Genomic DNA, 25930 nt, shown 5'->3' with positions numbered 1-25930 from the left:
TACGTATAGAAGGTTCTTATATACGTTAGGTAACACTGCTGAAGTTACTCTTTTCAGATAGTTTAATGTTAGTTAACATATTCTTTGTAGTAGTGTCTCTATGAAAGATATGATCATAATAACTACGCTCCATAGATTTTGGTTTCTAATCAAAACACTAGACGCTGTAAAGCACTGTGAGGTATTGTAAATCAAGAATGGAAGTAGAGTGAATGCGTAATCCTTTTTTTTTTATCACGAATGATGCAAAATTTAGCACGAGCGGTGTTAATTCCTGTCCGGTACTACATGACTTCATGAAGTCTAAATGTAGGATGCACGTTAGTCATTATTTTCCATTGATGTTTAACTGACTCCATATGTCTAGCGAACATATGTGTTCGTAATTAAATTCCATTCCTATACTGAAAGTTGCTATAACAAAAAAACTGCTAGCATTCCTCACACGGTACATCAGCAGATTATATGACGCCAGCATCACATTCAAAATAACAGGTAGCCGTGCCTCGAATAGCATAAATAATTTCATAAAATCCAGTGAACGTCTTAATTTTTTTAAGGCTTCAGTTCATGGGCTCTAACAGCAAACATCTTATAAGAAAATTTGACAGTCATAACGACTTCCCCATCGGTTAGAACTTAATTATACGGCAAATAACGAGTCATTCCATCGCTTGGAGTGAGAGCGTGGAGGACTGCCTAACTGGATCACAGTTTAGCGAGGCAAAAAAAGTGTCAAATAAGAAAATTCCTAGCAAAGGTCTCCGGCTCTCAAAGTAAATAAGTGACTTCAAAGAACGGGGGAAAGAGCAAAAAGTAACGACAATTATTCATATACCCTTAGGTACTTCGCAGAATATTCACAAAGTTGCGTCACCAAAACAGCGTTTGCTGGATGTAATGAATATAATTCGGTCGATGGAAATGGCTTTTAAAATCGTACAAACTTATCGCATAGTGCCTCCAGAATTTGTGTCTCTCCTGCTGCGTGACCTGAAAACGCTTCCATTTTGTATCCGTGTTCATTCTGGAGCGCAGAAAAAAAGTGACAGGTTTCAGATGCGGTGAGATGGTTGGAAACGGAACCGTCGTCATTTTCTTTATGGCCGAAACTGTGTGTCACTCAAAACTGTGCGACCCCGAACGTTGCGGTGCTGGAGCAACTGTTGTTATGAGCGCTGGAATAGAGGCCGTACTTCCCGCAATGTCGAACAAAATAGTTCTAGAAGCTGAAGATAGTAACGATGAATAATGAAGAAACATTCAGGAGCAAATTCATATCGAATTAACAAGCCAACATTGCTGTCACTTTGGTTCTCACGAGTATTCTTTTACTTCGGTCTTCGTGATAACACCGTCTTCCATTTTCTCAATTCTTGGTTGTTCTATGGACAAAGTGACGGGTTGCCTAACAGGAAGCGGAACTTTATATTAGCACGTTGTTCTGCCGCAACTTCAAATCGCCGATCACGAGAAACGGCGTTTACGGAAATGTATACTCTGACCTTACTGTCTTTTTCAAATATGCGACTGGTTTTTCGACTGCAACGGAGGCACTGTATGTAGTAGACGCACTACTCCCAGCCGCCAACGAATAAGGAATTACGCTTTCTTCTTATTACTGTTTATTGTCGCTCTTTTTCCACAACGGTAACCAGCCTCATTCGAAGTTCGATTGAAGACCGTAGAAAAAAGATAGAGGTAGGGGTGTAAATGTGGAAACCCGGTTTGTTTTTGCTGTATAAAAGAAATGTTTACTACTCTTTCAGCTTCAAAAATTAGCCAAAGCTAATTCATAATGTTTTAGCAATGAATGTAATATTATGAAACACAAAAACTAAATATGTTAAAATTTTTAAAAAAAATTCTGCTTGCACAACAACTCGTTAATTTTTCAAGAAGTGCGGGTAATGTGGAAACGCCTTAAAATTGGGGGAAACTGACTACTTCAAACGAAAACTATTGAAAATGTTAGAAACTATTTTATATTAAATTTAAATTACACAATGTTTTTAAACGCAACTGTATTAGAAAAATGCTTCATAAGCGAAGTTCACTTGCAAAAATCGAATATGTAAATGTCTCCTTCATTTCCGGCACACAAAGAGTGACTCCACTCCTCACACACTACACACTTAATCCACAATTCTTCCCGAAAGTCTTTGGAAAATGCGCCTCCACAAAAAATACAAATTGCATCTTCTTCAGTAGGTTTTTCTTCCCCAACTGCGAGATCCAAATGTGACTCGCCTGAAGAGACAGTTGGTGCATCGGGCTCTTCATCTGTATCCTCAGAGAACTTAAGCCGTTTTTTGCATGGTTTTCTAGGAGGAGCTTCACGTTTTTTCTTGCCTTTGGCAGGTGCCTTAGGAAGCTTCTGTGTACCCTTGAGTAAGGAGTCTTCAAGGCGTGTTTTATAAGGCGAAGATGTCAAAACAACTACTGAACCTGGCTTACGACCTCTGTTGGAAACCGTCGTCTTTAGAGGCGGGAGTGGCATGATATCTCGTGGAGACACACACGTATTTGATGAGGTATTTGACAACGATGTTGACCTTCTGCTTTATTCACTTCAATGAGATACTGTACCAACTGTTTCTGAATAGCATCAGGTAGTACAGACTTACGTCCAAGTCTCAAAGAAACACATTCTTCAGGTGACATATCACTATGCACGAAGCTTTGAAGTGTCGTCTGACGTACACTGAAAGCTTTTACTGCTCTTCTTAACCCCACCTGCTTTTCCCTTAAGGCTATTATAGCCTTAATCATGTTTTCAGCATCCCACTTCTTCACAATAGCTCTTGGTTTCCGACCAGTTAGCTTTCGTGGCATCTAGAAACAGACGCAAAACGTATTAGAAGTAATGTATTTGATGTTAGTATTGTGGAAACGTTCCCACAATGCCATCGTATGTATGATTCCACATTACCTACACAATGACCATTTTAAATTTCGGTAGATTACATTAAGCAACTATCTATTTAAGGTTGACAAAGGACTGCTAAAACCTTCTATGCACCTCCCTTTATAAGCTATCAGACGTAAAGAAAGATAACTACAAAGTATTTAGATAAATATAATACCACAAGTTACCTAGAAAAAGGTTTAGAAAAAGCGCGAACGTAAATTGCATCACTGTCACGGCGTCTGTTGCTCAACTGACTTCTAACCCTCTACCATGACAAATAGGAACTATTGCAACAATTTCTGGCTGCCCCAATACAGCGCAGCACTCTGCAGGCCAGATACTAGACGTTTCCGCATTACCCACACGATTCCAAATTTACACCCCTACCTATATAATAATTCAATGTGGCCCGCGAGCCTGGCTTTCTTTCCTCACGATAATTCTTATATTCGGACCGTATCTGTTTCTTTCTACTGTAGAGATTATCTCGCACTTAACCTAATTTAGAAGGAGCTGTCGCTCAGTACATCAAGTGTAAGCACCGCATAAATCATGCGGCATTTTCTTGTAATCATCCAACGATGATACTTCACTGCAGATGACAGCGTTTTCAGCGAACAGTCTAAGGGTGTTTCTGATCGTAACTGATGCATCGGTTTATGTTTACTGAGTAACTTATCTGTCCTATTACACTGCTGTGACGCACTTCCGTCTAAGATACTGCTTTCTGTCTGCTGTATGGCACAGACAAGATTAAGGGAACGCACAGAGAAGGAGCGTACGTCCCGATCTCGGCGGTTGGCCAGACCGGCCCAGAGGGAGTGCATCGGCGGGTGGCGCCTCCTTCCTGTGTGAGTCACGCTGTCGACCCTCGCGCTCCCCAAGGACAGCCCGGGAGGGATGTTTGCACCTGGGGAGACTTCCGTCGGAAGTGGATATGACGTCACCGTCCTGTCCTCTGACCACGCGCTCCTCGTTCACTCCGCCGGACACCAGCTAGTGGCTGCACGTCTGCCTTCCCTGCCTTTCTCTGGGCCCAGCGGCGTAGAGGATTTATTCTGCCCATTATGAAATTTAAAAACAGTAGTTTAGTTTATTATAAAATAATATTTACTGCTACTAGTACGATTATTAGTTTTCTCGCGGTTCGTTTTGGAAAATGCTTACCATTTAGTGCGTTTTTAGTGTAAAATGACGGCTGAGTGGAATAGGTAGCGCGTATTTCGTGTTGACCGCCACTAGCAGCGGAGGCTGACCCTTTGACAGAGCTAGCCACTCTCGCTGGCGAAACGTCGGAAAGATCGTTAAACAAACGTCTGCCCAAGGATTATACACAGAAAGCAACAGGCAGTACGTGAACAAACTCTGGAGTGAATGGTGTCTTGAGAACATAAGATGATATCAACAAAAGTAAAAGATGGCTAATGCAATGTAGTCGAATTAAATCAGGCGAAACTGAGAGAATTAGGTAAGGACATGTAATACGAAAAGTGCTAGATAGGTTTTGCTATTTGGGCAGCAAAGTAACTGATGATTGCCAATGTGTACCGGATATAAAATGCAAACTTGCTCTAGCAACAAAAGATTTCTAAAAAAGAGGAATTTGCTAATCCACATGTATGCCAATGGCCTTGCCGCAGTGGTAACACCGGTTCCCGTTACTTCACAGAAGTTAAAGTACTGTTGGGCTTGGTTAGAACTTGGCTGGGTCACCGTTCGGGTCTGCCAAGTGCAGTTGGCAAGCGGAGTGCACTCAGCCCTTGTGAGGGCAATGGAGGAGCTACTTGACTTAGACCTCATAGAGCTCGGGTGGTCGATCTGTTTCTGGAAACGGAAGAGTTTGCACGCATGGTGTGGCCTGCTCGCTCTCCCGATTTGAATCCCAAAGAACATGTCTGGGATGCATTAGGGAGGCGGGCTGCATCACATTAGCATCCACAAATCGCTCTCCTAGACTTGAGAGCAGCCTTCACAGTAAATGATAACAGCCAAACAGTTGCAGGATAAATAATTATTAAAATCTTTGACCACGGTTTCGGTATATCTAAATATACCTTCATCAGAAGTAAAAATACACTATAACCACATCCTGCAGTGGAGATACATAAAACAATCGCGCCAAAGGCGTCGTCAGTAGTTAAAACATAATCTCCATTTATACAACATGATTATGGACAGAGGGTCGATGCGAACACAGCTTAGCATCAGTACCTGTCATCCTGTGTTCGCATCGACCCTCTGTCCATAATCATGTTGTATAAATGGAGATTATGTTTTAACTACTGACGACGCCTTTGGCGCGATTGTTTTATGTATATCCACTGCAGGATGTGATTTTAGTGTATTTTACTTCTGATGAAGGTATATTTAGATATTCCGAAACCATGGTCAAGGATTTTAATGAATCTTTATCCTGCAACTGTTTGGCTGTTATCATTTACCGTGAAGAATTTCAGCTGTTGCTGTTCCAGCCATGTTTAAAATCTTGACTTACGAGCAGCTCCGCAGGAAGAATGGGCGTTATTGCCTCAACATGGCATTGATGACGCTAATCATAGCATGCTCCGTCGTTGTCAGGCCTGAATTGCTGCCAGAGGTGGTCACACCCTATAACCAGTTGACGGAATGTGTGTACAAATCTGTTAAGTTGGAAAAAAAACTGAGAACATTTTCGTGTCCTGCTATGCATGTTTCAGCTGTTCACGTTCTGTATTCAGTGTTTCTACTTTGCTATCACCTGTTGACACTGTTTTGTGGCAAAATAAACGCAACGTTACAAAATTTCCATTTGTTGCTTTAATTTTGGACACCAGTGTAGATACAAGGGTTAAGGAATCTTTCCCTGAGGCATTTGTCTCCGCTTTCCATGCTCGATACGTTCTTACCGCTGTGTATGGTAAGTGTCCTTCCTCTCAGCGCCGCCGTAGAGTGCACGACTCGACACTCTGCTGCAGAGGTATCCCCTCCAGAGTCCAGACAGGCACTCCTGCCGCGTGTTAAGTGTCTGGGCGTTCGGCTGTGTGTGCTTGCCACGTGATTAGCTTGCAGTTGCTGCTGGTGTCTGCTGTTTCCTTTGGCAGCAGCCGAGTGTGACGATCTGAGAAGAGCAACGGTGAGCCTTCTGCCTTTGCTATGTGGATGGACAGCGGAGGGAAAAGCATGCACTGGGACAGGATACATGTCGCACGCGCGCCCTCAGCTTGGTTCGTCAGTCCGCAGCTCGTGGTCGTGCGGTAGCGTTCTCGCTTCCAGCGCCCGGGTTCCCGGGTTCGATTCCCGGCGGGGTCAGGGATTTTCTCTGCCTCGTGATGACTGGGTGTTGTGTGATGTCCTTAGGTTAGTTAGGTTTAAGTAGTTCTAAGTTCTAGGGGACTGATGACCATAGATGTTAAGTCCCATAGTTCTCAGAGCCATTTTTTTTGGTTCGTCAGCGCATCTGACAATGATGTCCTGTCTGATTGCCGAAATATTGTGCCCGATGGACGCTATGGATCGGCAGTACGTTCGGGGACTGCTCGATGAACAAATACAGCGGGAGAAATTGAAGAACGTAGAGTCGTCCGACTGCCCCACAGACTCCTGTATGGAGGACATAAAAATAGGCATCCCTGGCGTAGAGAAGCAACTGAAACAGTGGAAAATAAATACGTCTTGAGATCCAGATGGAATCCCAATACGGTTTCACACAGAGTACACTGTGGCATCAACCCCTTGCTTAGCTTGAATTATATGAAGATGGTATTTGTTCTGTAGGAATGTCCTACAGAACCAAGTTAAGGCTCACCGGCCATTTGACCATCTTCTTCTGTGCAGATGCACAAACAGTGCCCGAACACTTACGGGAATCGTCAGTAAAGCCGCGGGCAACGAGTATAATTGGCAGGAGAACTATGAATATAGTGCGGGGCAATAAGTTGCGAATTTCGGTCTCACGGTCTCACGGGAGGCGTGCCAGAGATAAGTCCCTGCAGTCGCACTATCCTCTGTGTCCTCGGTGGCTCAAATGGATAGAGCGTATGACATGTAAGCAAGAGATCCCGGTTTCGAGTCCCGGTCGGGGCACACATTCAACTGTCCCCGTTGACTTTTATCAACGCCTGTATGCAGCTAAGGCTGCATTGTAATTAGCTTGTATTTATTGTGAATCTCTCTCCCAGGGCGAAGTTCCAAGCGACTGGAAATGAGCGCAAATGACTCCTGCCCGGACCCGCAAAATTACATACCAATATGCTTAACGTCGGTTTGCTGAATTCATGAAGGCATTCTGAGGTCAAACAGAATAAACTGTCTTGACTCAGACAAGGTTCTACCCACAAATCAGCACAGAATTAGAAATCATCGCTCGTGCGGAACTCAACGTGCCCTTTTCTCGCTTGATATCATAAAGACCGTGGTTTCAGGGCAACAGGCAGATTCCATATTCCTAGATATCCGGACAGCCTTTTACAGGGTTCTCCACTGCAGACTGTTGACAATGGTACCCATATATGCGAGTGGCTCAAAGACTTTTTAAGTAGCGGAGCCCAGTGCTTTGTCCTCGACAGGGAGTGTTCATCAGAGACACAGGTGTCATCAGGAGGGTCACAGGTATGTATGACTGGACCGCACTTATCCTCTATGTACATAAATGACCTGGCGGACAGCGTTAGCAGGAATTTACGGCTATTTGCTGACGATGCTGTGGTGTATGGGAAGGTGTCGTCCTTCAGTTACAGTAGTGGGATGTAAGATGACCTAGTCATAATTTCTAGTTGGTATGGTGTATGGCAGCTTGCTCTAAATGTTGGAGAATGTAAGCTAATGCAGATGACTAGAAAACACAATCTTGTAAGGTTCGAATACAGCATTGGTAGTGTCGTGCTTGACGCAGTTACGTCGTTGAAATATCTCTGCGTATCGTTGCAGTGCCGTATGAAATGGAATGAGCACGTCAGGTTGATAGTCGGGGACGCCAGCGCTCGACTTCGTTTTGTTCGGAGAAGTTTTGGAAAGCGTAGCGCATCTATAAAGCAGACGTCATATAGATCGCTAGTGCGGCCCATTCTTCAGTACTGCTCGAGTGTGTGGGACCCAAACCAGCTTGGCTTAAAGACGACATCGAAACAGTTCAGAGGCGTGCTCCTAGACCTCTTACCGTGATACACAATGTGCCCTCCGCCAAACACCGTAAGGTGTCTTGCTGAGTGAAGATGCAGATGTGAACTGCCGCCTCTAACAGCAACAGTGGTCTAACACGACTGGGCATCGAGTCTACATCTACATACATAGTCCGCAAGCCACCGTAGGAAGTGAGACAGCACGGAAGTGTTACGGAAATGCTTCGTGAGGTCAAACTGGAATCACTGGAAGAAAGATGACGTTCTTTTCGCGAGACAACTGTTGAGAAAATTTAGAGGACCGGCATTTGAGGCTGACTGCAGATCGATTGTACTGCCGCCAACGTACATTTCGCGTAAGCAACAAGAAGATAATAAACAAGAAACTACAGCTCGTACAGAGAGTTATAGACAGTCGATCTTCCCTTCCTCCATTTGCGAGTGGATCAGGAAAGGAAGTGGTTAGTAGTGGTACATGGTACCCACTGTCTCACTTCCTACGGTGGCTTGCGGAGTATGTACGTAGATGTAGACTCGATGCCCAGTCGTGTTAGACCACTGTTGCTGTTAGTGGCGGCAGTTCACATCTGCATCTTCACTCAGCAAGACACCTTACGGTGTTTGGCGGAGGGCACATTGTGTATCACTGTCGCTTCACGCTTTCCCTGTTCCAGTCGAGTATAGTTCGCTGGAAGAACGGTTGCTGGGGTCGAATATCTCTGATTTCATCTTCATGATCTTCTCGCGAGATATACGCAGGAGAAAGCAGTATATTTGCTGACTCTACGCTGTCGAAATTTTAAAAGTAGACAGTACCGCGATGCAAAACGCCTCTCTTGCAGCGTCTGCAACACAAGTTGGCCGAGCATCTCCGTGATGCTTTCGCACTTACCGAATGAACCTTTACCGAAACGTGCTGCCGTCCTTAGGATATTCTCTATTTCCGCTATCGATCCTATCTGGTGCGGATACGAGACTGACGAACAATATTCAACGAGTGTTTTGTAAGCTATTTCCTTTGTTGAGCCGGCCAGGGTGGCCGTGCGGTTCTAGGCGCTACAGTCTGGAGCCGAGCGACCGTTAGGGTCGCAGGTTCGAATCCTGCCTCGGGCATGGATGTGTGTGATGTCCTTAGGTAAGTTAGGTTTAATTAGTTCTAAGTTCTAGGCGACTGATGACCTCAGAAGTTAAGTCGCATAGTGCTCAGAGTCATTTGAACCATTTTTTTTAACCTTTGTTGATGGACTACGGTTACTAAGGATCCTTCCAATGAATCTCAATGTGGCATCTGCCTTACCCGCGATTAATTTTATGCGGTCGTTCCACATCCATATCGCATTATCTTACATATTTTGTAAAAGTAACTGAATCCAGTGAGTGTTCTGCAATCATGTAATCATAAAGTATACGGCCTTTCTGTCCGTATACTGGCAATACGTTACATTTGTTTATGAGGAGGGTCAGCTGTCGCGCCCTGTTCCAACTGTATCGAACGTCTCTTGGTTTTCGAAATCCATGTTGATTCCTACAGAGGAAATTTTCGGTCTACAGCAACGTCATAATATGCGGGCGTAAAACATATTCCAAAATTCTACAACAGACAGACGTCAGAGATATGGCCCTATAGTTTTGTGCGATTGTTCGACGACCATTCTTGACAACGGGAATAAGCCGTGACTTCCCCCCCCCCCCCCCCCCCAGTCATTCGGTACGCTTCGCTCCTCGCGAGAGCTACGGTACGCTGCCGTTAAAAGAGTGGTAATTCTTCTGTGTACCATGTTTTGCATCCTGTATAACCGCAAATTTTCTACAACTTTAATCAAATATTCTCCCTCCTATACTACGTGCGTACAAGAAGTGAAACTTTGCTACTTGCCAGAAGTTTTACGCTTCGACCCATGTTTTCCATTCACTACTTCTACATCTACATCTACATCTACATCCATACTCCGCAAGCACCTGACGGTGTGTGGCGGATGGTACCTTCAGTACCTCTATCGGTTCTCCCTTCTATTCCAGTCTCGTATTGTTCGTGGAAAGAAGGATTGTCGGTATGCCTCTGTGTGGGCTCTAATCTCTCTGATTTTATCCTCATGGTCTCTTCGCGAGATATACGTAGGAGGGAGCAATATACTGCTTGACTCTTCGGTGAAGGTATGTTCTCGGAACTTTGACAAAAGCCCGTACCGAGCTACTGAGCGTCTCTCCTGCAGAGTCTTCCACTGGAGTTTATCTATCATCTCCGTAACGCTTTCGCGATCCTGTAACGAAGCGCGCTGCTCTCCGTTGGATCTTCTCTATATCTTCTATCAACCCTATCTGGTACGGATCCCACACTGCTGAGTAGTATTCAAGCAGTGGGCGAACAAGCGTACTGTAACCTACTTCCTTTGTTTTCGGATTGCATTTCCTTAGGATTCTTCCAATGAATCTCAGTCTGGCATCTGCTTTACCGACAATCAACATTATATGATCATTCCATTTTAAATCACTCCTAATGCGTACTCCCAGATAATTTATGGTATTAACTGCTTCCAGTTGCTGACCTGCTATTTTGTAGCTAAACGATAAAGGATCTATCTTTCTGTGTATTCGCAGCACATTACACTTGTCTACATTGAGATTCAGTTGCCATTCCCTGCACCATGCGTCAATTCGCTGCAGATGCTCCTGCATTTCAGTACAATTTCCCATTGTTACAACCTCTCGATACACCACAGCATCATCTGCAAAAAGCCTCAGTGAACTTCCGATGTCATCCACCAGGTCATTTATGTATATTGTGAATAGCAACGGTCCTATGACACTCCCCTGCGGCACACCTGAAATTACTCTTACTTCGGAAGACTTCTCTCCATTGAGAATGACATGCTGCGTCCTGTTATCTAGGAACTCCTCAATCCAATCACACAATTGGTCTGATAGTCCATGTGCTCTTACTTTGTTCATTAAACGACTGTGGGGAACTGTATCGAACGCCTTGCGGAAGTCAAGAAACACGGCATCTACCTGTGAACCCGTATCTATGGCCCTCTGAGTCTCGTGGACGAATAGCGCGAGCTGGGTTTCACATGACCGTCTTTTTCGAAACCCATGCTGATTCCTACAGAGTAGATTTCTAGTCTCCAAAAAAGTCATTATACTCGAACACAATACGTGTTCCAAAATTCCACAACTGATCGACGTTAGAGATATAGGTCTATAGTTCTGCACATCTGTTCGACGTCCCTTCTTGAAAACGGGGATGACCTGTGCCCTTTTCCAATCCTTTGGAACGCTACGCTCTTCTAGAGACCTACGGTACACCGCTGCAAGAAGGGGGGCAAGTTCCTTCGCGTACTCTGTGTAAAATTGAACTGGTATCCCATCAGGTCCAGAGGCCTTTCCTCTTTTGAGCGATTTTAATTGTTTCTCTATCCCTCTGTCGTCTATTTCGATATCTACCATTTTGTCATCTGTGCGACAATCTAGAGAAGGAACTACAGTGCAATCTTCCTCTGTGAAACAACTTTGGAAAAAGACATTTAGTATTTCGGCCTTTAGTCTGTCATCCTCTGTTTCAGTACCATTTTGGTCACAGAGTGTCTGGACATTTTGTTTTGATCCACCTACCGCTTTGACATATGACCAAAATTTCTTAGGATTTTCTGCTTCGCCTTCTCAGTTGTCTTCTTTGACCCTGCTTTTCTCCGTGATAGCGGTTCTTGTGTGGCGGCCTCTGTATTTTCTATAGTTTGCACGTTGGCCCCCGGAGTCGACTGTGCGTGTCTGTGTGTGTACGTCGGGGGGGGGGGGGGGGGGCGGGTATCTCCCCGCGCCGGCTGTACCGAGCTTTTCACTCTGGCCACAACACGGCGCCGCGTAGGAATTCACTACTGTGCGTTCACTTTTCTTGACGAGCAGGGAGTTTTTTCGGGTAGTTTGCGCTCAAATAATCCGTTGCAGTGCACATTGGGTATGTTCGTGACTGCCCACTATAATACGTGGTCCGTGGCGGCAACAACATCAGCTGGAATGTGCTCTGCTTGGATCAGCACTTACAAATAAATGCTGGAGTTTGAAAGCTATCTGCCAACAGACCACTTGTTGCCTTCCGGCTGTACCAAACCGTATGGTTTCACGCAGCGCGAGATCTCTTTCGCAGTCCATTCGTTGGCAAATGATATATATCAACATTTGTCGCCATATCAAAACGAAGTCTGTAAAGAAACTTTCTATATCTGCCGTTAACGTCCTCCTTAGCATCGCAGTGTTCTTTTGATTTCTTTGAGAAACTGACTGTGCGTAATAAACTGCAATTTTTTTTCCTTTTTATCATTTACCTAAACATGTATAAACACATTGGTGCCAGGGAAAAGTTTGGGTAAAGAATGAAAAATAGAAAACATTGTGTTTTGCACAAGATGCAGTTTTAAAAAAAAACTAAATTTAATTAGCAAATTGGGAAAATGGCAACTTCTAATTCCAGCAAGATGATAGTGAAAGCCCGTTGAATATCACAAATTTGTGTCTTTGACAGAGCGATTCAAGAATGCCGTAAGCCGAACTTCCGCAGCAAAACCACACACTGTACAAGGTTAAAAATACTGTCCCATGCTCTCAACGCTCGGGATGATACCCCTTGATGTGAAAAGACTGCGAAATACAGCACAGTGTCGCGATGATTAAATCATGATAATCTTGCAGCGTACTATATTTTTGTCTGTGCTGGGTGTTCCTGCTATTGGTATTTGTTGTTGATAAATCATACCTCACATGGAGATAGACTTTTAATACCGAAGACTTTTAATACCGAAACCGTCAATTTAAAATTTTCGCCCGAACAGGGACTTGAACCCTGGACCCTTAGGTTAAAAGCCTAATGCTCTACCGACTGAGCTATCCGGGCTCTGTTGGGAGAAGAGTTGGAAACATGTTATCCGACTTGTGACGCACTGCTGATGTTGCTTAGGAGGCGCCTGGCCCCGTTATGTATACAGTGTTATCAGGCGGCGAGCGGCTGGGGATAGGTTGGTTGCACCCGGGAAAACTTGCTTTGGCGATTTGGTGTACTGAAGGACGTAAGCCATGCGTCACCTCATAATCCATTTTTCGCAATTACGATGCGATACGTGTATAGCATATGTCGCGTTGCACATATTCCGAAGGTAGCGTGGCCGAGCGGTCCAAGGCGCTGGTTTTAGGCACCAGTCCGAAAGGGCGTGGGTTCGAATCCCACCGCTGCCAAAATTTTTGAAAAAAGGTAGAATTTTAAAAATGTAACGTGTCTCGTGCTAATTTTACCGTTCCTAATGTTCTACCGGCTGATCTACCCGGCGTGTCATATGGAGAAGGCGTTGTCCTCTGCAGACTCTTGAATAAATGCGGATGGAATGACATGGGAGCCGTTCGTCCTTGTGTTAAAGAGTACAAACGTTCTAGGTTCACAGTCTACATAACAGGCGGACGGCTATCCAGCTTGATTCCTTGTGCGATAAAACGCGCAATCGCATGCAACGTGTGCCACTCTTCAGTCACGTGAAGTGGTTTCCATGTACAACAAGGAAAATTAACGACATACTAAAATGAAAGGAACGCAGATACAGCTCATGCGACAGTGAGTAGAGCCAGAACTAGTAAGAATGCACAACGAGAACAGAGATCGATAAGGAAGAGATGCTCACCAACAATAAAAGAGAAAATGCACTACGTGATTCGCATGTGAAAAGATCGGGTCAAGAAACTAGAATTTAAATCCAGCGAAAATAATGAATCGGAGCGAGAGAGAGACAGAGAGAGAGAGAGAGAGAGAGAGAGAGAGAGAGAGAGAGAGAGAGAGAGAGAGGAGGAGGAGGAGAAGGAGGAAGGGCGGGGGAAGGTAAAAAGTGAATTATCTGCAAAGCCGGCGGTGAGAATTGCAAACGTTACACGTTACACGTATTTGTATACGTATCGTCAGTTTTCCTTTCATCTAAGCTGTGCTCCAAAACTCGGTCGTTACTTCTGAATACATCCCCCATTTCCCATCTTCTTTTCTTTTTTTTCGTTAAAAGGTTAACAAAGCTTTGTATGCACGAGTTTCTCTTACGGACGTCTATTTCCTGTATAAACGTCACTTAGAACTTTGAAAATCTCTCTTGCTACTACCTCCCAGCTACCTCCACTCACAATCAGCGTGTGGTACTGCAAGACAAGAACAGTTTCTCTTGGATTAATGTTTAATACGAAGAGATCATCATCCAAGAAGTTTAGACGACAGCAGAAGGTAGTGAAACACTTGCGGAATAGGTGGAAGAAAGAGTAATAGATGCTGCTCAAACACTTCCATGAGGCTCATCGTGCAAGAACAGGTACAGGAAGAATCTAGGTGGATGATGTCGTTCTCCTTCAGGAGGATGTTCGTCCACGCCACGTGTGGAGGAAAATGCAGACAGATCTTCATGAGGGAAGAGAGGGAAAGATACGAACTGTGCCTTACAAACTTTGGAAGGGTCCACAATTTAACGTCTCCTTCAGCTGGTCATCTCTCTAGAAGCTGACCAAGGTAGGGATGATGTTGCCGGATGATACTTTTAATTATAGATACTCTGGCAATATTCGTTATTCATGAGATCATCTAGTGTTTATTCCATGATGTACGTTCGTTTGTGAGAAATAAATCATAGATCTATTGGAATCACGCTGTTGTGTGTCCATAATACTGCTGTTTTTACAATGGAATATTAGTAGCTGTTCTGGACTAGGTGACAAACCCGGAATGCCCGGGTATTCATTTTACCAATATCTATTACCAATTCTCTATTACAAATGAAAAAAAAATAGCTACGTTTGTAGTTTCGTTTCCATGTATGCGTCAGAAAAGCTTCGAAGTTATGAAACAGCCGTACAAAGAAATATGCCTAAAGTACAAATGTATAAGTACAGTATTCCGGACATTATCTGTAAGCTGGGCACGCCTTCTTCGTGTGTCTACAACGCGACTTTGGAAAAGCCTCTATGGCGTCCGCAGCTTGTGGTCGTGCGGTACCGGTCTCGCTTCCCACGCCCGGGTTCCCGGGTTCGATTCCCGGCGGGATAAGGGATTTTCTCTGCCTCATGATAACTGGGTGTAGTGTGATGTCCTTAAGTTAGTTAGGTTTAAGTAGTTCTAAGTTCTGGGGGACTGATGACCATAGATGTTAAGTCCCATAGTGCTCAGAGCCATTTGAACCATTTTGAGCCTCTTTGGCAGTGCCTCTTCATAGCTGTATAGGTTGGTTTGTGGGATTAAAGGGACCAGACCCATAGCCGTATAGACAGCTATTGTTTTCGCCTTCAGACGTTTGCGCTTCGCAGTTGAAACCTGTCAAAAGTGCTGCCAGGCGTCAGGGATCTCCTTAAGCTGACTCGAGCGTAGGATCATCGTAGCAGTAAAGAAAAAATGTATTGAAACTCCATGCATGGCGCGACAATTTTTCACGTAGTTTAGTGTTTGTGACGTCATATCTCGAACTGTGTATGGTACTATGTATGGTACAGTTTTGTAGGTGCATTTAGCGGCGTATCTCGGTACTGTCTGCTGAGTTATTTGCGAATAGAGTTAGTAGCACACAAGTAATAAATTTAAATGTCATGCATGATGCGGCAGTTTTTCACGCATCTCGTTGTTTATGACGTCGTATCTCATGATCTATGATAGGTGAGTGGTAATTATCCCCACAGCCGATTGTTGCCTGACAGTAGGGGGTATGTATACTGAGAGTTCGATTGAAATCGGTCTAGCAGTTTAGGAGGAGATGACAAACATACAAACACAGTCACATACGTATGTACATTTCTGTACCATATATAGATTCCTTTAAATTCATTTAAATTGTCGTGAAAAAGATTTGTCTGAGAACTGACACTATATTCTTTATTTACTTTAGTCAGACAGTTGCCAAGAACCGAAAAAGTACCGTGAACCGTTCGATAAATAAACCGAGTACGGATCCTGGTAGCGAAGCCGATTTCACGCGTACCGCCGGTTGGGCTTGGGCAACAGGCCAAGCGTCCCACGTTACACGTCACCTGTTACAGTTACTCATCGGCATGCTGGCAGCAAATTTCCCTGCTGGGAACATCGCATAGAAGAGCCCGGATAGCTCAGTCGGTAGAGCATTAGGCTTTTAACCTAAGGGTCCAGGGTTCAAGTCCCTGTTCGGGCGAAAATTTTATGTTAAATATTTTGTCTAATAGACCGCAGTCTGCTTACTTGAAATACGAAGACAAACGAGAGAAATACTCAATTTTTATCCATTACAGATGTAGAACACTACGACTGTAGTGAACAAACGGTTTCAGAAATAACTGCAATCAGTTGTCTTTTGTGATGGTATAATTTTTATTTTACTGCGATTGGTTTTAAGTAGTCTAGCGACTCATCATCAGATGCTACACAGTTCTATTGATAGTTATAGTATTTGTGCTGTGTAAAAGCATAACTGCAAAAAATGAACAATGTTTTCCAAATTGACTTGTGCACCAGGGTTAATCCCACGGATTTAAATTACACTACTATCCCAAAAATCGTACAATAGACTACTAATAACTGTGTACCATCTGATGATAAGTGACAAGGCGGCTCGAAACTACTAACGCTAAAATGAAAATAATATAACATAGCCAAAGGCAGTTATTTCTAAAAAACCTTAAAACAAAACAGCGCCTCAATATCCCAGATTGGAAATACTGATTTTAGTACAAGGTACGGTACAAACAGGTCCCAGATTCTGAAACTAATTTGCGGTATCTTGTGATCATTCTACTATAATTGAAATCAGCAGTGACATCGCTCAAGTACCGAATGAACTATAAATGAAACTAAAATGAAATGGCAGTTAATTTTCAAGAACGTTACTGATGCTACGTATCACACAAATAAACTTAATGATTTTGGAGAAAATCATTTCATTTGTGGTTCCAACATACAGTAAGTAAGGCAGCCATTGTGCAGACATTTTTAATGATATTACCTTACTATCTCATCATAGAGATTGTTATTTTTACCACCGTAAAATATTATATAGATCAAATGTACGTAAGGTTACGTAACTTCTCACGTAACTCAGCAGCTAATTTCTACATCTTAAGGTTAGATTGTACTCTGAATTCCAGCAAGCTGTTACGGGGGTAATCTTGCTAATAATGTCGAAATCTGATATTACAGAAAAAACTGTATTTATTTCCAGTATACGGTATGCATAAGAGATCATGGGTCTGCTCTCATACGCCCAAATGAAAAGAACTACCGACTGTAATCGTAAAATGTATGGGCAAATAACATCGAACTTCTGCTATAGTGACTTCCTTCGTACGTACTCTACGCGTTTTAATGGTCATGCCACTATTATGAGGTGGATTTCGTTCAGTTTTATGCAGTGTATTGTGTTCGTGCCATCCATATGTGCCCGCTCTTTAAAGTATGACAGCGGCGCGTATATCGTAATGTAGAGGCAAACAGCAATTGTTTAGTCAGTGCGTTTACGAGTGAAAAAGTTTATCTTGTAGACAAAATCAAACTGAAGCTCCAGTAGCAACCTCTATAAATTTTTCCATCAATAAATGTTACGTTTACTTCATTTGATATGCTCTGAAAATATTTTATGCTGTTGCCAGATGTTGTAGGATCGTAATGACTATGAAATTATAATTTCAGAAACAATGAGTTTTCTTATCTGAATTACGAAGTTGTTCTATAACAATTGCAAAAAGAAAAGAACAGTCCATACATAGTTTCCCGGTGATCAGGAAGAAGGCAAATAACCAACAGCATTTACTGTAATTCTTTTACTTAGCGGATCTGTTACCTGTTTTGAGCCTCAAATGAACATAGTCAGACGAAAATACACGTCTCGTGTAAGTCCTTCGACAGTTTATATTGTTAGTGTCCAACCCTGAAGAAACACGTCAGATACCTTCACAGTTATGTTTATCTAAAATCAGTTTAAAAGCAACCAAGTAGTTACCAAAGGCAATATTAGACACCATCCAAAAACGGATTGCTATGAGAAGTTGATTATTGAAAGAAACAAATGAATAAAACAGCAAAGAATTTCAGACTATTCTAGCTGAAGATCATACAAGAAATTGTAAGGAGCTCGCGTGAGACGGATCAAAAGGTAGAAGGTAATTTTACAACTATTTTATCATTGACCTCAACCAAAGCATGTGGACAAGTGGTGGGTAGTTCACGATACAGTGCCATGTTTCGCCAACTAAGCTAGAGTAAGGACGATGTGTTGCTAAGCGTCGCTTAACCTTTTCACATGCATCGTCTTTTTCTTCTTCTCTCCACCTCTCTGCCTACTCCCTCCCTCTTTCATCTTGTTTCTCTTTTTCTTACATCACGTAGTAGATCAATCGTCGACCTGATTTCAGCTGCCATAACGGAACTTGCAGTAGCTAGTTTAGTAGAATTTCGTTACTGTATATTTCTTAGTTCTTCTCCTGGATGTGCTTCTAAGGATACTGCACATATATCAGTTATCCAGCAACCTGAAACTCGTTCAATGATTCTGGGCTGAGTATTAGATTGCTGAATATCCTGCGAGCTTCAAAATTGTGTTTACACACTTGATGTCTGTACAGTCTGAATGGCCCCTCAGTGGAGCTAAAAGTCAGCCGTAATACGTAAAATTCTTGTTGTGAAATTGCTTCCTGATGGGATATGATAATCCGATCCTTTACAAACAGAAAAGTCCAAAGAAAATTATTCCCAAACAATTTTTGTCATTTTCAGTTTTCGGCTCCCTAATTACAATTCCACGAAAAGCATTTAAAAATATCTCTTAGTAAATTACTTTCTGTCGTGCTCTTATACTATCTTTTGATGTGAATGTGATTCAATCTTCTTTGTGTGTACATATTTCTGAAATCCCCCTATACGTCAATGAAATGCAATGGGATGTGCGTCGGTTTTCATGGGAACCTTCTTACTGCGCTGTCGCTTGTGTTCTCTATTAAACATTTATATTTTTTTATTAAATGTCTTCGAGCAGAAACGTTAGCCAAAAGGATCGTAACTTGCTTAAACAGCGATCAAGTTTTTCGGACTTCAATACAATCGACGTAAAAAATTACACCTGAACAGGGACTTAAACCTGGACCCTTAGGTTAAGAGCCTACTGCTCTACCGGCTGAGCTATCGAGACTCCGAACTCGTTCTCCGTCTGCTCATACCACGGTGGTGAATCAGTGCTGAACCTGACTTCGGGGGCTCTATACGTGACGTTACCCAGTTGTGAACATCGTGTGGTTCGCGTTAAGTCACCCCTGTGAGTTTCCAGAGATCTAGGATATTTGTGATGAGCCTCATATAGTATTTAATTCCTGTGTCTCTGTAACGTAAGAGCCCCAAAAGGCCAGGAGACTTAGTGCTACTTAACGAAATGTTCGTCGAACAGTGGACTCATAGCTACCATGAGAGCTTCGATATTCGGTGGGCTACGAGGGACGTTCAATAAGTAATACAATATATTTTTTTCTGAAATCGGATTGATTTTATTCATGTCCCGAATCGCTACGTTATTCCCCTCTCTTCTAGTTACAAAACGCTAGTTTTTAACATGATCTCCGTTCAATGCGGCGGCCACCTTGCCCAGAGGGCCTGTACGCCCGTATGGTACAACTCCACTGGTCGACGAAGCCAATGTCTCGCAGCATCGATAACCCACCCATCATTCACTTGCATCCTTAATTGGGCCAAACAAATGGAAGTCGAAAGGTGCGAGACCAGGTGTAGGGTGGATGAGGAAGAATAGTCCAATGAGCTCCACTCGGACGCGCAGACTTACGTGAGGCTTTGCATTGTTACGGAGAAGGAGATGTTCGTTTGCATTTTTGTAGTGACGAACATGCGTAAAGTCCAACACCGCAAGAGTCACAGCTGTGTGCGGTCAACCGGCACGCGCGAAATAGCACAGGTGTGTGCTACCTTATTGCGGTGATTACAGACGCCTCGCCCAACGATTCACCGTGCTTTTATTCGCTGCCAGGTCTCCGTAGAAATTCCTTAAGCTGTTATGAATATCTGCGATGCTCTGGTTTTCCACCAAAAGACACTCAATGACAGGTGACTGATTTGAAATCACCTCCATTACAGACACCATTTTTAAGGCTACTTACAGCGCCACTACCCATCGGAACTTCATGAAACTATAGGGGACGGAACGGGAATATTCCTCGATGTACCACAAGAAATTTTCAAGCGAAACTGGCCGAGAAAAAAAAAATGCCACCTTACTTATTGAACGCCCGTCGTATAACTTGAAGAGTGTATGTAAAACAGTTGAGAGGAAAATCTTGTAATCCATGAACTGGCTTATGATACACACACAAGCGCGCACACACACACACACACACACACACACACACACACACACACACACACACACACACACACACACACACACACGAGCTACCCGTTTTCCATTGATAATTAGATAATAAACGCACTTGTTTGATGAAGCTTTGAGTGAGATAACACTAAAACTGACCATAAAAGTGAAACTGCAGGTTTTATAAGCATTCTTCAATATTCAGCATTATCCTTTGTGAACACTGATGTAGTGTCGCCTCGTACGGTTGCAGTGGGGATTAGGGTCTTGTCGTATAGTCTAACACACTCGGTAAATTTCCTTGGCCCTGAAACGGCTTACGCCTTCATTATCAGATTGTGTGTGCCCTCTGCTGCTGGCGGTCATGTTCATCCGCTCTGATTCGAGGCTGCATATGCAGCAAAGAAGGTTGTGCAACTGAATGAATGTTGTTCTCATAAAATAAACATCAATGAGAAAAGAACGAAATACATACAGGTGACGCACCTTCAGTCCAGAAAATACTAGTATGTTGGAAACGTGTACTTTTGCTGTCACATAATGCTAGTATTTGAGAAGACTCAATTCATAATGAAAATTTAAAGAAAACTGTAGCAGAAAAAAGATCAACTGTGACTTTCTGGCAACTTGAATTTGTAACAATGTAACAAATGAAAGATATTCACGTTAATGGATTATTTCACTGCTTCGTGGTAGACCAGTGTCATACTGAAGGAAGAAAACAAATAATTTGCTTATTTCCTCCGCTAATGTTGGTTTTTACATAACGGCTTTCTGTCTATTAGGACATACATAAATTTAGCCAACGTTGTCGGTGGAGCTCCGCGATCTGGTACTACACTTTGGTTAAAAACAACAGTCAAGATCGCAATGATTTTTTTTATTATGACCCATTTCGGCTTATGTTAAAACCATCCTCAGTTTTTTTTTTTTGGGACAGGGGGGGGGGGGGGGGGGGAGGGCTACTGGTGGTGCCGACGACTGCTCGTTTTCACCTCATACCACGATAGTACGTATCACGTGAAAAACCGAGGAGCCGCCAGAACCATCCTGGGGCCCAAAAAAATCTGAGGACAGATTTACCGTAAGCCGAAACCAGTCGTAATAAACAAATGATGTTATGATCGTCATTGTTGTCACACAGGTAGAAAAGAATTATTCTTGGTACCAAACGCAAATTATAAGCTTCTCACCCTTAAATAATGTTTTGTTCACACGAGGAAGGTGAAAAGTGATATGAATATTGATACACATCGTATTACACATCATTTCATTCCTCATCGACATGTTTGAACTGTGTAGCTGTTGTCCAAATAAAAATTTTCGAAATAATGTGCACCCTGTCACATGCTTAAATTGCATGTTTCACTTACATCCCAACTCCCAACTTGTAGACGAACATTATTCGTGCTTTCTCTAGCGATTGCCGAAACAAAAGTGAGGGACGACTTAAAATTAGATGTAGCCATATAACAGGAAAATATCACGTGCTTTTCGACTTCGGCGAGTTTTTCGACTCTGACGTTCTGCGTAAGAAACTCACAGGTGTAAAACTGTATATTTTCCAAGCTCTACACAGTGGTTCCATTCGTAGCATACATCTCACTAAAAGTTTCTAATCCACGAGAGAAAAGGGTCACAATAGACAGGTGTAGTATCAAGGTTCCTGCAAGGATCGATTAATTATTGGTCCTTTACTTTTCTCGTTACGTATTAATAGCGTGTCAAATTTTGCTCCCATTGTTCACACACTTCTGATGTCCATTTATGCCTAAATGAAAACCTACTAAAATGTACAAGCTCATTCGGTAGGTTAGCGTTAACGTACTTGCCTTTTCCCATTTGGTACAAGACACAGACCTGGACTCGAGCAACCTTACTGCCTCTCACTACAAAGATCCTGTTACTCATCCAGTCCTAAACGACATATAAACAACTTTCCCTCGTTCAACAAAGAACGTGGTCATTTGATAAACTGAACACAAAAAATGGTTCAAATAGCTCTGAGCACTATGGGACTTAACTTCTACGGTCATCAGTCCCCTAGAACCTAGAACTACTTAAACCTAACTAACCTAAGAACATCACACACATCCATACCCGAGGCAGGATTCTAACCTGCGACCGTAGCGGTCGCGCGGTTCCAGACTGTAGCGCCTAGAACCGGTCGGACACCCCGGCCGGCAACTGAACACACAGCTGCCGTTTGTAAGATGGCATCGCCTCCCTACTTACACGAGAAGTATATTTAGAAAGATAATTCCTCTGTAGTTCAGAAAGCAGCTAGTACCTAACGAGTACTGAACCGGAGCTTGTGGGCGATACATCTAGATGGTCATCTTTTCGACCAAACGACTCCATCCCGTGTGCAGTTAGCTACGCGCGGGCAAGCTCATTTTTTCTAGCACTACTTGTTTACATTCGACACTAAATACCACGCTTGTCTAAGACTCCATCGGCGGTTTTATTGGCCGGTATTGGGGTAAGTAATGCAAGACATGAATGGTTGAACTGATTTGTTATGATACCGTAGGGATTGGTCATGCACCAGCTCTCTAAAGCCCATACATTTATTACAGAATTGATCTTGTAGCCTTTATGTAAGTAGGCAAATTAACGAACAATATGTAATTACGTGTAATTCCATCAGAGACAGCAATGTCTTTTGCGGAGCAGTTCGACGGAATGGACATAGTGTATAAAGGAAGATGTAAGATGAACATCAACAAAAGCAAAACAAGGATAACGGAATGTAGTAGAATTAAATCAGTAATGGTGTGGGAATTAGATTAGCAAACGATACACTGAAAGTAACCGTAGTAAATCAGGTTTCCTACTTGAGCAGCAAAATAACTGGTGATGGCCGAAGTAGAATGGATATAAAATATAGACTGGGAATGGCAAGAAAAGCTTTTCAGAAGAAGAGAAGCTTGCTAACATCGATTATAGATTTAAGTGTTAGGAAGTCTTTTCTGAAGGTATTTGCCTGGAGAGTAGCCATCTATGGAAATGAAATATGTACGATAAACAGTGTAGACCAGAAGAGAACTTAGGCTTTTGAAATGTGGTGCTACAGAAGAATGCTGAGGATTAGATGGGTAGAGTGGGCAAGTAATGTGAAGTTATTTAATAGAATTGGGAAGAAAAAAAATGTAGTACAAATTGACTAAAAGAAAGAATCGGACAAAAACATTCTGAGACATCAAGGAATCGCCGGTTTAATATTGGAGGGAAATGTGGAGGCAAAAATCATGGGGGGGGGGGGAGGCAGGAATGAAGATTCTAAGCATATTCAGAAGGATGTAGGTTACAGTAGTTCCTTGGAGATCAAGAAGCTTGCACAGAATATAGCGTCATGGAGAGATTCATCAAACCAATGTTAGGACCGAAGACCACAACAACAATAACTGAAACGACTGAAAAAATGGGTAGGGTTAATGATGTTGACGAAACCGAAGGATTATTGTTTAAACCAAGTAAATGTCTACCGACCAATATTCAGACATGTGCGAGTAGTTCCCTCACATAAATTACGGTTTCAAGTGAAAAACACTTAAATAGTAATTGCAACGCGAGCAGAACATCGAGCACAGAAAACGTGCGAGCAAAGTTCACTCAGCTGCATATTAAATCGTGGGAATCAACAGCAAACACTCTTAGCCCGAAAGAGCAGTTCCCACTATCCGTCCTGACACAAACTAAAATTCTTTACCCCGAATAACCACTACTAAAACATGCACAAAATCCATAAACAAAATTCGTTAATCGTGCAAAATCACTTACCGAAAACACAGTCAGATAACCTAAGCCCAGTGAAAAGTGTGTTATGCACGTGGCCGTTCCGTCGCACAGTTCTGTCCACCGACTCGCCAACGACGACCTACCAATACACAATGACCACCAAATAGCGACAGGCCACGCTAGTCCTACAACCCGCCATTAAGTACATTCTGCGACGTAACACACACAACTGTAACCATTTTAGATACTTAAATAATGACCACCATTTATATCTGAAGCTAAATGCATACATGTAAGATTTTAGAACACTGTAAAAACAGCTTACGTCATTTTGTGATCTATCATTGGGAAAACAACACAAGATAAAACACGTTAGTTACAAAATTCACACTCTATGGCTACATCCGGTTTCATAATTACTAGCAATTATGTAAAATTATAAGTACACATGACCAGTTTTGAAGAGCGGGTACCCTTATGCTCTTCAGTTGAAATATGTTTTATTTACTTATTTCATTCAATTTAAGTCTCACTTGCAACGTAGTTTCATACAGTTGTATTAATGAATATTTACAAGCTAATCACTTGAAACAAATCAGATTGTAAAATGTTAGTACTTAACAATTGAGAATATTAGCTAAAGCTCTGGGAAACTCATGCTGCCTCCATTTACAGTATAGTTACTGAACGTTATAGCTTTTGACATCGTCCTTTGACATTTCACATGATCACGACGCTCTAGTAGTGAAGTTTTACTAATTTTGTTATATATCACAGTTCAAAACAATTACAACTTTCTTAATATTTATTTTCGAATCATGCTTGAAACTGCGATGAGCTCTTCTCATCACTGCAGTTTCTCTGGTGTTCGTCCTCTTTTGGTCCTGTGTTTGAAGGGTCTGCAATGTAATGTTGAAAGCGCGTAATGTTCATTTCTCAATTCGCCCACCTTAGCTGCTTCACCTTGTCACAACAATCACTATTGCCACTCACGCCCTGAGCAGACTTCCCGTAATGCTGTAATAGGGATTTTCATGATAGGGAGTATACAGGGTGTTTTTTTTTCATAATTCGTGTTACACACTTCTACAGGTTGTGGATGGGACTTAGTAGATCAAGTTTTACGTAGGAACCCATGTCCGGAAACATCACCCTAGAGAGTCTGTAATTTTGAACTTCGAAAATAAGCACCTGGTTTTACAGTATTTGCACAGGTGTAAATTTACACATGAGCATTGGGCGTAACAATATAAAAATTCGATTAAGGAAAGACGAAAGAAAATTGTGGAGACCATACAGTCTACGCGAGCGAAGCAGAGGGCGCTAAGCTAGTTTTGAGTAAACCAATAACAAGCAAACAAATAAAAAAGTAAGGTAATCACATGTTCAGGACTATGTGAACGCTGAGGTATGCTACGCTGCTGCAATTGGTTACGGCCGGCCGCTGTGGCCCAATGGTTCTATGCGCTTCTGTCCGAACCGCTCTGCTGCTACGGTCGCAAGTTCGAATCCTGCCTCGGGCATGGATGTGTGTCCTTAGGTTAGTTAGGTTTAAGTAGTTCTAAGTCAAGGGGACTGATGACCTCAGATGTTAAATCCCATAGTGCTTAGAGCCATTTGAACCATTTTTGAATTGGTTACGACGTTGTTATTAAAGTGAAAAATCAGTGTGGAATGTGATGACCAAATGTTCCACGGGTAGATTTGGGGGAAGTCACAGCTTAAGCCATATTGGCGGAACAGAGATGTAAGAAGAGACATGGTTTATATCGTCGAAAGCATTAATGGCAGCGTAATAAAAGCATTCCAAACCAAATTCTTTCAGCAATCTACATTAAAAACGCGAC

General features: G+C 42.6%; 1 protein-coding gene and 3 non-coding genes across 4 annotated transcripts in view; 3 read left to right on the top strand and 1 right to left on the bottom strand.

The window, feature by feature from the left end:
• The window catches only part of LOC126101585 (prickle planar cell polarity protein 3-A), a 1199532-nt gene that overhangs the window by 230206 nt on the left and 943396 nt on the right, over positions 1-25930 (top strand). The window lies entirely within an intron of this gene.
• On the bottom strand, positions 12823-12895 carry Trnak-uuu (transfer RNA lysine (anticodon UUU)). The gene has a single exon. It is a non-coding gene; the product is annotated as a tRNA-Lys (tRNA).
• Positions 13154-13233, top strand: Trnal-uag (transfer RNA leucine (anticodon UAG)). Its single transcript has one exon. It is a non-coding gene; the product is annotated as a tRNA-Leu (tRNA).
• Positions 16100-16172, top strand: Trnak-uuu (transfer RNA lysine (anticodon UUU)). The gene has a single exon. It is a non-coding gene; the product is annotated as a tRNA-Lys (tRNA).

This window comes from Schistocerca cancellata, chromosome 9 (genome assembly GCF_023864275.1).
Source record: "Schistocerca cancellata isolate TAMUIC-IGC-003103 chromosome 9, iqSchCanc2.1, whole genome shotgun sequence".
NCBI lineage: Eukaryota > Metazoa > Arthropoda > Insecta > Orthoptera > Acrididae > Schistocerca > Schistocerca cancellata.
This window is presented reverse-complemented; position numbering and strand designations above follow the sequence as displayed.